This window comes from Meleagris gallopavo, chromosome 4 (assembly GCF_000146605.3).
Source record: "Meleagris gallopavo isolate NT-WF06-2002-E0010 breed Aviagen turkey brand Nicholas breeding stock chromosome 4, Turkey_5.1, whole genome shotgun sequence".
NCBI classification, from domain to species: Eukaryota; Metazoa; Chordata; class Aves; order Galliformes; family Phasianidae; genus Meleagris; species Meleagris gallopavo.
Genome location: NC_015014.2, coordinates 54762486 through 54777260, shown reverse-complemented (window position 1 = coordinate 54777260; position 14775 = coordinate 54762486). Strand labels below are relative to the sequence as shown.

Genomic DNA, 14775 nt, shown 5'->3' with positions numbered 1-14775 from the left:
ACAGTCTAGTTAAAATTGCTAAGGGAAAATATTTGAATACTTTTGAATCTGGAGCAAAACAGATATATCCTCGTGACTCCTTGTTTTTTTTCCTAATTGTATTTTTAGTTCTTTTGTTTTTTTGTTTGTTTTTGTTTGTTTATATATAAGTAAAAAGGAAAATGGCATCTTTGGAAATAAATATTCTATTCTTATCTCACAAAATTTAATGTAAAGATTTCCTTGAATACCACTGGAATTTGAAAAGGTATCTGAGGCATCAGTACCACTGCAATCCAACACTTGTAAATCAGAGATAGATCCTTAGTTCTTCTAGTTTGCTTTTAAATGATTTTTCTTTTCATTCTTCCCAGAAAGCCTGCCACATACTATGATGTCCTTGGTATCACAATTCCTGTTATTTTGTACATTTTGAGTATATTATTTCTCTCAAAATATTGGTCTTCCAGTGCTGAAACTTTCCTCTGCTTGGGCTTGACCTGGAGGAGATATTATTGAAAAAAATCACATTGTCACTAGTAGTGCTAAAGAGAAGTGTGTAAGGAATTTGCAAATTTTGAATGAAAATCTTATTTTTTAATAGGAAGTATCTGAGAACTTGACAAGTTCCAACCCCAGTTCTACAAAGAAAAAAAAAAAAGAACTAGAAAACTTTAACTGCTTTATTAAATATAAAAGAATTTTTATAATGACTTAGACATGATCCAGTTTCCTTCAATCTTATTTGTTGTATCACAGCGTGGAATATAATAATTCCTTTCAGGGTAAGAAAATTTATAAAGTAAATACAGAATGGCAAGCTATTGTCTTATTTTCTTGTTCATTCATTATAACTCAGGAAGGTTTGGTTTGGTTTTGTTTTTCATATATCCTTCAGTAAAGGAAACCAATAATTTCAAATGTGTTCAGTACTATTTTTCAGTAAGTAGTAAGTAGATTCAAAAACATGTCTGATCACATGTTTAACATGAAGCATGTGAGTTGTTACAATGGGATTTAAGCACATATTTTAAATTGTAGCTGCTTTGTTGCTTTCCCAAATTGGAATGAGATTATTTCTATGTTCTCAGTCTGAGAGCTACATTTGAATGGGTTAGCATAATTTTTCAACCTTCATTTCCAAAGGTGTTGTACCGTAACCTATAAACTTCATATTGTGACATCTTAGAAGAATATATTAGATTTTCATTTAGTTGTTAATTAAGAGCTTTGAAGACTAATGCTTTTATTTGTCTCAGAATTGATGAGAATGACAAGAATTCCCGTAGATGTTCTATAATTCTAATCTATTGGATTTATGATTATTGATTAGTAAAACCCCAAACAAAACAAAACAAAACAAAACAAAAAAGTTGGTTAGTTTGTTGTTATGTTTAGGTCAAAAGATATCACAGTGTTATGTAAATGCTCTCTCTGCTTTTGCTAGTCAAGAATGAGAGTTAAAGGACTGGGTCTGATATGTGTGGGCAGATGTGAAATATATTCCATTTTGCTCACACTGTTGGAATGTCTTTTCACTGAAACAGTGTTTTCACTCTTAAAGCAGCACAGCAGAAGCTGAACCTGTTAAACTTTTCTGTCTGTTTTCAAGACAGACAGTTTTCTATCTTGAAAAGTTGGAAGAATAGCTAATTCAGAAACTACCTTGTGATTGACCTGTATTTATGTCTTTGTGTTAAATTATGGAAATCAAGTTGTATATTTCTCATGCATAGGATAAGAATTAAAGCACAAAATCATGCTGATAAATTAAGAGAATGAATCACAAGGTTACTCCATGTGATTTAATACATTTTCCTAAATATGTTAGATGTATAACTTTATAGAAAATTTATCTCTTTACTGCCATAAAGCTCTAACTTTTTTAAATGATATATCTTCAATTATTCTACAGTATTTTGATTCAAAGAAGTTGAGTAGATTGGAAAAAGGTTTAAAAAATGCATTTTAGGAGGCCTTTTGACAGATGTGATTTAAAAGCTTAGAGAAGGCAATGCACCTGTCACTTTTAATTGCAGAAAGCTTTCAATCTATTAACTTTATTTTGCCAGAGGCTTCTAATGAAAAAGTTCCAGTATCTAATTTAATTTAATTTTCTTTGGGTTTGCCAGAAGAGCAATTAATTTTTAAAACTTCCAACTATTACGTTGTTCTTCAGTAAGATGTCTTTCTACCTTAGATACCATTAAGTTTAATCATTCGCTTGTCATATCTTCAGAATATCTTGATATCTTTGAAGAAATGTGGCAGATAAAGGTAGACATATTGTCTGTAGTACTAGGTATGGTTTGCAAATACAAATGTTAGCATGATTGGGTTATTCCTATCCATCATTAGATTGCATCTCTCTGGAGCTGTAAGTACATCTGTGCCTGGCAGGCTTGTATTATCGCCAATGCATATGGAGACCATGTGTCAGTCTTCCAACAGAGATATATAGCCTTGTGTAGAAGCAGGATTGGATAAGCTTGTATTTCAGCTTCTAAATCAATTTCTGGGACCTTTGGTACAGATGTTGGAAGCTTCAGGTCTGTAAAACACTATACTGTAATATGAACTGAAACAGAAGAATAAGCATAAGAGCAAATATGCATATGGGAATAGATAGCTAATGCAGTAGGGCCAGTATGGAATCAAATCCTTACACCTTCTCATCTATCTGTGTAAATATAATTTAAATTCAATCACCTCAAAGTTCTGAGCTGGCCCTCTTCTCAGAAGAGATCTGTTCTTTCTCAGCTAGAGGAGTGAATGCAGATACCTGCAGTTGCATGATGCATATCTTAGGATTTTGTGGCTGGCAAAACTCTTGCTGAATTCTTTAGAGGTACAAATGGATTTGCACAGACTGCTTTCGCAGAAAGCCTACTTGTGTAATATAGTAATGTTCTCTTAATAGCCATAATTGACATCAATACAATATCATCTGTTTCAAAATTTAGGTTTATTTCTTGAAACTCAATTTGTAAAAAATTAAATAAAATGCGATCAAGTGAAAGTCTTTAAGTATTTTGTGATATATTTCAAAATTAGGCCACATTCAGTTGAGATGTTTATTTCCAGTGCCATCACTCTCTTTGATCTCTGTACGGTTACCTAGACCTCTCTATCTTGAAGTATTATATTAAACTACCAACAGTGTATAATTGCCTGTGAATGGCAGCATCAATATTATCCATCATCATCCTCATTATGCTGTGCTCTCATTTGATTGCAATAGCTTAAAGGATATTCACCTCATCCAACTGCCTTCTACCCACAAAAGGCAAAGATAAATCTGCCTTCTTCAAGAAAATTTTAAAAAGAAAAGGTACAACAAAAAGATTCCCACCCACCAGACACATAAACCATTTTCCCCTCCCATTTCTCCTAATTACTAAGGCTTCTCAGGAAGATTTTCTGGATATTTACTTGAGCAGGAGCTCCAACAGCAACTTCAAAGGAGCTGGAAATATGGTTGAAGGGAAAGAATTTGACATGGAATTGATTCAGAAGAAAGACTGGAAAGCCCAATGACAGTGGAAAAAATACGAAGGAAGGACGAGAGATTAGATTTTAAAGTTACACTTAAGTACAGTCACTCTGTGATGGCTTCTGTAGAAAAGTGCAATCCTGGAACAAAAATTTCTGAGCTCTATGGATTTTAAGCATGAATGTCTTAATGAAAACTACCACTAGTGAAAGCAGCTGACCTTGAGGGGAAAAACAGATAAATGTGGTAGAGGGAGAAATACAATTTAAGATTTTTTTCAAATAGCATTAAATTAAATTTTACATGGATTATTTAATAGATGAATTTTCCTAGAATGTTTAAAAGTAACGTATGTGCCACTGTTGTGACAACAGCATGCAGACAGCGTTATAATCTGCAATGGGATTCTTACATGTGGGAGCACTCTGACGCAGAATTTTGTCTGAAATTGTCTTTTTTAGATTGTTATTTAATTAGAAATTGGTTGTGATTGGTTCATTCTGGAATTGCCAGGGTTTGGGGTTTTTTTAATTGCTTATATATGATGTTTACCATTGTAAAAAAGATTTTTAATTCTGAATGGTCCTTGTATGGAGATAGTATGAATTGTGGTGTCTCTATCATATTCTCAGTTCCTTTTTCAATTAAAAAAAAAAGCCCATCTCTCAAAATTCTTATTCTCTGCGTATCACTGAGGAAAAAGAGTGAAAAAAATTCACTGAAAGTGATTTGAAAAAGCTATCAAAATATGAGGTGGACTCAAGAGGTTGGAAAACTTGAAGCTCTGAACATAAACTGGAATGCAGGGAGATTTGTGAATTCTGTGATGCTCAACTAGAATTATGAATTCTTTTAATCTTGGTGAATGGAAAGTTTTAGTTCCAGAATATTGGAATATTCATATCAGTAACTGCCCTTATTTTTCCCAATAATTACTGTTTCATTTTCTCCTAGGAACTTCTAATTAAATTGTCTAAATAAGCTTGTGGACACAAAGTAAATATAACAAGCAAAAAATAACATAAAAAAATTAATATTCTTTATTTATCTAAAAAAAATCAGTTTACTCAACATAATAATGGAACTTGTTCTTACTATTTCATATTTATTATCAATGAACTGGAGTATGATATGGGCACACATGCTTTCCATTGTTTTGTTTAGATGACAGTACAAGTTCTTGGGCCAGAAACCCAACTACACTAGGCATTGTGCAAACACAGAAAAAAAATAAGTAAAAGAGTTTAAAAAATTTTACAATATCAAAAATGACAGATGGGTATAAGCAGATGGTTGAAGTACTGGAAGACGATATAATACTGGTCATCTTGATAAGCTGTAATTATGATTAGCTTAGCTGTTGCCATTTTCTTTAATCATCCATGGTAATCCTTTTATAATTTGCTTTCCCCCCCCCCTTCTTTCTGTTTTTATTTTACTTGTTGGCAGTGATGGGCAACAGCATCAAAGCCTGAATATGTGTGAATGCACATATATTGTATGAAGCTAAGACTGCAATAAATCTGTCTTGTTAAGCAATCAGCCTGTCTCTAGAGACAATCCTAAAATTGTATTGTTCAATTCAGGTGAAGGAAGAGTGAGCACAGTGCCATTCAACATTAATAAACTGCAAGATCCTTCTAGCTTACTCTCAAAGATTTGGCTGCCCCTTGACAAAGTGTTCAAGGTTAGTTTTTCTGTTAGGAAACATTTGGACTTAACAATATGGGCCTATACTTGGAGAAAAACGCCTGTATCTAGGGATGTAATTATTACTTACCTGTATTGCAATAGCAGCAATGAGTAATGGTGCTGTATCAGGAATTTGCTCTGCTCACTTTGAACAAAGAGAGGAATTGCCATGGTTCACTGAGTGGTATTTCAGAAGAGAATTCACAGGGCTATAGATGGTGGAGTGAAACAAGACAACATACCAGACAATCTTTCAATCAGTTCCTAACAGTGCTTACACTTTCAGTTCCAAAGCAGGAGAAATAAAATTAAATATTAAAGACACACTGACTGCTGCAAACTCCTGCTAAAAAGAAGTTTTGTTACAGAAAACAGTAGTGATAGATTTTTCAGACGCTATTGAAGAAGTCTTTTGGAAAGGCAAGTGTGCCATCTCATCTATTCTTAATGGGAGCAATTACCTAAACCAAGCCAAATGGATATTTCAGCTATGCCTATGGTGAGTTTGTCACTTCCCAGAAGTGAATTTTACCTGGCAGTATTTTGCTTTATCCATTCTGAATCCTTAACTTGTAATGTCTTTTCAAGTCTGCTAAGTGAGATATTATATTAAAAATTAATCATTGAATCTCCTATCACAGGCTGATGAAATTAAAATAGCAGAACCTTCACTCTTTTCTTGCAAAGAAATTATCTTTTGTGACCCTTTGTGAAGTAATAGCACATAAGAGCTAACGTAATTTTCTATTTTGCCTTTAGTTTCAACCTGGATATGTAAAAACAAGGGAAAAAATGCATGAGCAACGTGTATGCTGCTGAAGGATGTATGCCTTAGAAGTTATTGTCTATAATAAACCAGAATTTTTGAAGTATTAAATGCAAGATATACTTCAGTGTATCTAAATTTATGTCTCATTCTGACTTTTAGAACTGCAGGTGGGGTTGTTGGTAAACAGTACTCTCACACTACACAGCTGTGCTGCTGTCTCGGACACCAGTAAGGGAGCTGGGCTTGCATTTTTTTTTTAAGAAATGCAAAACGAGGAACAGTATCTTCCTTCAGCTTGACCAGTTTAAGAGTTTGTCAGTTATGGAGAATCTGTGAATTTCCCTTTCCATTTCCCTATCCTTTTTTCTCTCTCTCTGTTTTTTGTTTTTTTTTTAATGGTGATGTTTTTAAAGGACTTCAAGTTTTTCTTTGTAGGACCTTCTATCAGAAGCCAAATTTGAAGTAGCATTAGAATTTTCTCCTTTTGAAATCGTGGGTGGTCCATTCCTCTTTAAGAACTGCAACATGTAATTATTTCTATTACTTTTTTTAAAAGTCTTAAACAGAATTACATATTAATTTAGGGGAGCAGACTAATAAAAACTACTTGCCTTTTCAAAAATAATTTCTAAGACTCCACTGAAATACATGTGTGGCCCTAATACTCCTATTTTATTTCACAATGAGCATTTGTCACACTAGGACACTCTAGCACAATGGAGAATAAATGGCAACTCTCCTGAAGCAATTATTTTCAAATGATACCAGAGTATACAAATTGATTTAAGTGTGCTTTTGGAGACACTGTGGAGTAGGATTGATTCTGTGGCCCATAGATTGACTTCCATGCCAACAGAAGGATTTTGTCTATTCCAAAGCCAAAATGTGATCCTACTAAGAAGTAAGGACTGATAATTGCATTCTATGCTATTTTCTTTGTGAAGAAATGACTAATTAGTAATACTCAAAGTTATGAACAAGTCAGTATATTGCATAGGTATGTGGAGTCAGTCTGCCTCTCAAACAAAAACAGTATAGCATTATTTGTCATCATTTCAATTTCTGATGACTTAACCTAAAAAATAAGGTAGAAGTTGCTTATAAACTGGAGATTAGCAGGCTATCAATATTTCTATTGTAGTACAGTAATTTTTATCCATCTTTAGGTATATGAATGTCTTCATATGTGAATGAATGTCTTGTGTCTATGTTTAATAAATAGGTAGATAAAATGGATGAAAATACCTGCTGTTTAATTAATACAAATAACCGTATAGTAATAGCTATAATAAGATCTACATTGATAAATCTACAATTGAATATAGATTTATCAATGTATAACAGAAAATAATAGATATAAAAATAAGCAGGGAGGTTTAATCTGTATATTCTTAGAAAAAACAGCATACTCATTCCTTATCATGAGAATTGTAGTGACTCAAATCAGTCTGCCCATATTACAGTGGTGATTGCTCTATGTTGTGCAGTATGAAATATTCAGTTTGGTGTTGTAGCTCACCCTGGCACAGGAAGTGACTCTGCTTTTGTGTGTGAATAGAGTGTCCCTACTGTTTACAACATATAAGTCTTCAGGGATTCTATAGAGCAAATAGAAATCAGTGCAAAATGCAAAGAGAACCTGCAATTCTGTCATCTAAACTCTTCTCATCTGCTTTGTGCTCCTCAGCATGGCACTGATACATAATGATAACACACTAGTTTGATTTCTCTATCTGTAAAAGAAAGTTAATAGTACCTTTCTCAGATACAAAATTTTGTTTCTCTTACTGGAAGCAGGTGGGAGTGATATGACTAGAGGTAATGATCTATGGAACTAATGCTGGAATTTATAATTCAGGATTTTAATCATCACAAAGAGATAAATATTGGCCGCTGTTGATAGTGTGGTATCACTTGCATCTTCATTAACAAGGCAAATATTTGCACTGGATGCTTTACTGAAGAGTAGAAGAAGAATCATTTAGGTAAACAGGATATTAAATATTTTATTTCATAGTTGGAGAATAAAACAATAATGTAGGATTTTTGTTTTGTTTTGTTAGTTTTTCTGTTTTGTATTTTAAGGACCAGATATTAGAATAATTGTTAAGCATATGGTTTTAAAATATTTCTTTATTCTGTTTGTTTTGTTGATTTGTAGGCCTGCCAAAAAGCTAGGCTTTGATAAAAGGACATGAAAACCTATTTGAGTATAAGATTATCTTCATAAATAAGTGATGCAGTACTGCAATTTGTAATAGTGCAACTCCATAAAGCCAAACATATGTCAGTATCGTAACAATTAACTGGATAAGCCTCATTTGGCTGATAGGAAAGGTACTTACTTGTTTGAATACAGTAATATGTTTGCTGAATGTGAGATAAAAAGAAAAGCATTGAGTTATAGATCAAAACATTCATGTTTGTTTAGTAGGCTCTTGCTATAATGTGGTACATTTCTGCCATGATGGAAATTTGATTTCCAGGCTTTATTAGGTTCAGTTCAACTGAGCTGTTATTTGTAGAATCGTCTCTCTGTTATGCTCTCCTTGCACTTAGACCATAACGCTATATTTCAGCAGCACCTCTGTTGCTGGATGCTTTTCACATTGGTTTGATTGCCACTATGAAGTTCTGAAAATAATTTTCCAGCTTATATACGTTATCCTAATAATAAAAGTACAGGTTGCCAAAGCATGCTTCTGTAGCATCCAGAAGAGTTCTTAGATTGAAGTCCTTGTCATGATGGAACTTTACAGCTATAGAATATAGTTTTCCTGATAGTGTGACAATTAATGAAGATTCGTGAGCAAACTAGAAATTTGATCAAAAGCTTTCCATTATAGCACAATCTTTTCCAGATAATATGGAATTGAAATATATATTTCTATTTCAAATTCAGAAAATGAAAACCTGTCTGGCATTTTAGGAGTGAAACCCAAATCAGGAATCCACCAGGACAGAAAAAGTTACTTTGCGATTTTGTCCTCTTCACACTGGGAAACCCACTGCCATAACAACTTTTGCAAATGGAAGCTGCTGTCAGCATTCTCTCAAAACCCTCAAAATAACATTATTTTGGATCTGAGAGTTTTTCCAAAGTTTAGTGATAATAAAAAATAATCTCTGCATCCATTTCTCAAGACACAGTTGAAACTTCTAGCTGTGGCTCATTTCCACTACGCTGCCATATTGCAGCATGTTTTTGTCTTCTTCCAGGAGCTTAGGTTTCCCTGCTGCTGCCTTCCTGTGAGGCTGAGTACTCCACTCTCCCTAACATCAAAGTTGGGGGAATAAATAAGGGCTGGTGCAAAGCTGGCCTTGCACTGGAGTATGTCATGTCAGATGAGATGCCCCGGTAAGCACACTTACTGGAGAAGAATGTTGGGACGTGTGCAGGGCCTCGTAGGTATCTATCTCAGTGATCATCCTAAAAATACTCATCAGTGAGCATCTTGTCCCACATCCAAGCTCATAAATTTGATTTTTAGTCAAATAGTTTTACTGAAATGTTTGTCTCGCTTCTTTCTTTAGATAATAACTGTAGTCTCATTATCTGCAATGTCTTGCTTTATGTGGGCATGTGGGGTTTTGTGCAGAATATGGTTAACTCTTGTTGAATGTATTGTTTTCTGGTGCGAAAAATACCAAGCAAGGTTTACTTTATTAATTTCAGAAGTATTTATATAATTATTCAGGACCCTGAACATGAATAGTCACCTTCTGAATTGTTTTTATGAACTGACATAAGTACACTGATTCAGTATTCAGTACTTTGTTTGATTTGATATTTCTGCCTTTTCCTTTAAAAATCAGGACACATCATTCATTCCTAGTACTCAGTATTTTACAAAGTGGGGAATGGCAGTATAGATTTATGATATGCCTGGTCAGACACTGAGGGAGGTTAAACTATAGAGGAAAATAAAATTACAAGTAATTAAATTTACAAGCAGGTTTGCATCTTCAGAAGATTTATTGTTTTAGAACAAACACATAGTTTTAGCCGCACAAGAAAACTGTGATCTCTTAACAGTGTATGATATAGATATTATGTGTGGTGTTTCAATTTATATAATTAAAAATTTAGCACTCCTTTTAAGGTTGAATGGAATATTCAACTGGGAGCCATATATGGTGAGTAATAAAATAGCTGCAATGCAGTACTCTCTGCATTTTTTAAGAGCTGAAGCACTCTATCAGGCTCATTAATATCAGGTTATCTGAGGGTTTTACCCTCTGATAAAGAAACAATAGCATACGTAAGTTTTCCAGTTTTTCTGTAAGAATTGATTTGTGTGTGAGAGAAATTCATACCAATACTGTTAGGAACTTAAAATGTTAGGAGGTTTTTAGTTTATTTTTTATTTTTTGTGATATACTTCTACCTACTAACCAGAAAATATGATAAATAGAAATATACCGGTTTCATCCTGTTTCTTAGGAAGGTTTCAATAGAAACAAGGTTTTGGCAAGGTCTTTCTGCTATTTCCACAAAGCATTATGCATCATGTTTACTAATGTATTCTGTAGAAAAAAAGTAATCAACTGAATACGTAAAATGAAAATGATTATTTGAGAGGTGGAGTTAAGAGGCTTACTATTTTAATTTTTATTTTTACATTTTTTTCCTGTTTCATCAGTTTATGAAAAACAGAAATCTACAATCTTTGAGGCATAATTTCAAACTAGTCAATTTCTACTGTTGTATCATTGAAAATACCACATTTAAATCCTTTATCTTTGAAATTGGTTTAAAAGATGAGGCATGTATAATTATCCATATGCATTGTATATAAATTGCCTGGCCTGGTTTGTTTAAAAGGTAATTATATGTTATGCAAGCATGATAATTCCAGAGCTTACTTCGTCACTGGTCTTGGACATATTATAACGTATCTCTGCTTTTATCATTTGGTTTGAGTGATACGTTAATAAAAGTAATTTTACTTATGTGCAACACATTTAGTCTCTAATTTAGAAACATATACCTGACCTCTGGAGGAAAAATCAAAATGTACACAAGTTTTTCAAAGAATCAGTATATGGGCAAATGTTCAGATTTCTTTGTAAATTCTCATTGTATGCTCATTTAGTGCAGCTTGGAGAAAATGAAGTTGTAGCCTGAATATTACAGCTCAAAATAATGCTTTAGATATACACAATCAAGAGATACTGTAAAGAAACCAGCCAGTACCAAGAGGATGGTGCAATCACGCCTAGAACAGCAGAGGCACTTATGTAAATCCTCTCTGACAAGAGCCTCACCTGCCTAGGTGGATTTTTGTACAAGAATCTGGCAGTTTCTCCAATATTCATGTCATCTCTTGCCTTGGTGAAACGATCCTCAGAATAGCTTTTGAGGACGTCTTGCACTCAAAGATACTGAAGTTATATAAAACTGTTCTGGCACTGAAAAATTTTTTGCTCAAAAATGATTGAGTCAGCACATTGAAGACTGGGTGATGGAGGACTCTGTGGCAAGCCAGTAGATGATGAGCATGAAGCCCTAAGCTATGACTCAGTAATTTTTTGAAAGGGTCAATAGCTTCAGAGTTAATAATTTGGAATATATGTCTCTAGAAATGACTTACAGCATTGACAATTTAGTGGAGAGGTCCATAGGACAACTAGGATCTGCATAAGTTGAATTCAGTACAACGTCATTATATCATCGTGCTTTCTTTCAAAAACTCTATAGGATAACCTTGACTCTTCCACTCAAGTTTTATACAAAACATTTTGAATAAGTTCTGATGTTTCATAACTATGCTGTTTTTTTTAAATGAAGTCTCGGGCAGCTATAACTATAAAGAATAATTTCTTGGATAAAATCTTGATCATATTGCTGATTTCAAATGTGAAGACAGGATCATGCCTATCCTTTCAGAAATTTAGATTTGTTCTTCTAAAAGTAGTGTGTTCAGTTGTTTAATGGCTTCAATTTTGTTTAAATTCATAGAGCATCTTTCATTTACAAGTATCAAGCACCAACATAAATGTTTCTTGGTGTACACGTGTGTTGAAATGGTCCTTCTTTTTGAAATGGGAAATGGAGTTTACACAGTTCTTAGTGCATGAAAACATCTAACGGGCTGAAAAGAAGATTTGCACCTTTTGTTATTGCAGAATATAGTCTGCAAAGTCAAGTCAGTGAAACAGAATGATCTGCAAAATTGTCCGGTTTCATCTACAAAATAGTTTTTTTGCCCCATTTCCCAAAAGCCAATCTGTGACACATGTGGCTCTGTTTTTGTTTTGTTTGTTTGTTTTTTGTGACCAGTCTAAGAATTGCAAAGGAATGAGTTAGAACATCTTAAAAAGACCACACAGCAACTTGTTACTGACTCATGGTTATGCATTGTGAAACATAGATGTAATTTATGCAAGAATAAAAAGCTAAATGTTTGGTTAAGCCAAACATCTCAAAGTTTTTGTGAGAAAACCTTTTTAAACTGAGCAGATGAAAACCCGAAGCAATCAATAAATAATTACCAAGAACTTTCCTATTATAAGTAGGAATAGCTTTTGTGTTGAAAATGTTTTTTTTTTTAATATAGAGAGAATTTTGCAATGAAGGAATGATTTAACTTCTGTTACATAAACAATTCTAAGAACGTTTCACAACCCAACAGATGAATTGCAAAAATAATTTATCTTGGAAAAAGACTTAGGCTGACTTGGAGAAGAATGTTGGGTGAGGTCTAGAGACATCTAGAGAAGTGTTTTTAAAGTGCCTTTCACAGAAAGTTTGGGAACTTTTCAATTAAGTAGTTTACATTTCAAATTTGCTAAAATCAGTAGGGAACACTAGTCTGCATGACCCTGTGCTGCGTGAAAATGATGCTGTAGATGCATCTGGCTTTCATTCACATGTGCGTACAATCTCAATGCATGGTTTACAGAGGAACTGGGTTTAATAGCTGTGACAGGTACTTATTTGCACTTGTGCTAAGATGTGTATTTAGTTACGGAAAGAAAGAGAAGAGAAGGCTCTGAGGAGCCCTCATATTTAAAGGGATATTATAAACAGGAGGAAAATCAACTTTTTATGTAGATAGCTAGTGATGAACAAGGGGAAATGGTTTTACTAAACAAGGAGAGATTTAGATTCAATGTCATGGGCAGGTTTTTCACAGAGAGGGTGATGAGGCCATGGCACAGGCTGTCTGGAGGCGTTCAGGGTCAGGTTGGGTGAGGCCTTGGGCAGCCTTATCTGGTGGATGGAAGCCATGCCTAAGGTAGTGGGTTGGAACTGGTTGATCTCTGAGGTCTCTTTCAACCCAAGCCATTCTGTGATTCTGACCATTCATATTTTTGAAATAATTTACACAGGTGTCTCAATTTTGTTCATCTCCAACTTTTAAAATTATACAAAATGATGAATGATGATAATCAATTAACCATCATAAATAGTGTAATGCACCGTTATCCATTACCTACAGCAGAATATATTTATGAATATGACAGTGGTTTACGTGGATGTATACATACATCTGTATAATCAGTTAGTCCTTGATAATGATAGAAATCACTATTTTAAACCACTTTACACCCAATTTATGTATTGGTAAAATGTTTTAGTCGATTAAATATAACCATATACATAGATGTTTACTATTTATATTTGTGATAGAATTAAAGGAAGTCAATTGTTAAATCATCACTGTAACATATGCTGAAGGCTGCCTTTTTATTTATATTATTTGAATTTATTGTCAGCAATGTAGTCATATTCTATGTCAGGATTACCTACGTGGACTGAAAATTAAATCATAGCTTACAGATGCTCCTTTTTCCACATACTGTTAATAATAGCTAAGTTGGGTTAAATATACTTTGCAAGATACAGGAGTACAACTATATGCACAAAGTGTGAAAGATTTAGTGTATGGAATGTGGTTTTCCATAAACTGAAAATGCCTCCAATAAAACAAACTTGCTGACAATGTACATGGAATTATTTTCAAAGGTATTATATTGATGTAAATTTTTCTGGAGTCAGGTATGTGGAGTTTTATAAAGTCCTCAAACAATTCTTTAAGTTCATAAATTTGAAAGAAGTCTCCAGGAGTGATTTCTAATAAATGGAAATATGAGCTCATGCTAGATTACACTTTAGGGAAAGATTTTGTCGAAAGCATGATTGTATTTAATCAACTGAATGATTCCTGCTTATTCATTTCATTTCAGCTACGTCTTACTTCTGTGCACATTTTGCAATATTTCCCCTAAAATTTCCCAGAAAAGGTTATCTAAAAATTGTCTCTAAAATACGAGATATTGAAAACATGACTGTTAGGGATTGGAGTGCTTGTGGAGCATGCTTTGGAGTGCTTGATGTTGTGGAGTGAAGCTCCTGTTTTGGTTTCAGCAAAGTAAAATCTAGCTATTCACGACAGAACTGCTCTGTGACCTGAGAAAGAATTCTAGTGAAAATACAGCCTGTACACTTATGATTTGCTTCTGAATTGCATTCAGAGGCTCAAGCAAGCTTCTTCATCTAATTTCTTACTCTCTGTAGGTAGATGCGTCTCTGAAGGCTTCCAAACGGCTTGATTTCATGTCATGTGTTTGGAATGAGTTGAAAATTAAAATCAATCAGTTAAAAATGAAATCAGTTTGGCCTGCCTTGTTAAACTGTGTAATGTTTCTACTTAGGTTTGGCATAATTACTGTTATTTTTAAAGGGAGCTACATAGTGCAACAAAGATAAACTAATTTGAGTTTTTTTGCTACTTATTTTTCTTCAATTGCAAATCAGTTCAAGTAATAACGTAAGTTTGATCAGAAACATTTATTGAATGGTAATGGCTGGAATTGTTTGCTGACAGAATCTTTT

The 14775-nt window shown here is 33.7% G+C and overlaps 1 protein-coding gene across 1 annotated transcript in view; it reads left to right on the top strand.

Moving 5' to 3' along the window:
- The window catches only part of SLIT2 (slit guidance ligand 2), a 246227-nt gene that overhangs the window by 130112 nt on the left and 101340 nt on the right, over window positions 1-14775 (top strand). The window lies entirely within an intron of this gene.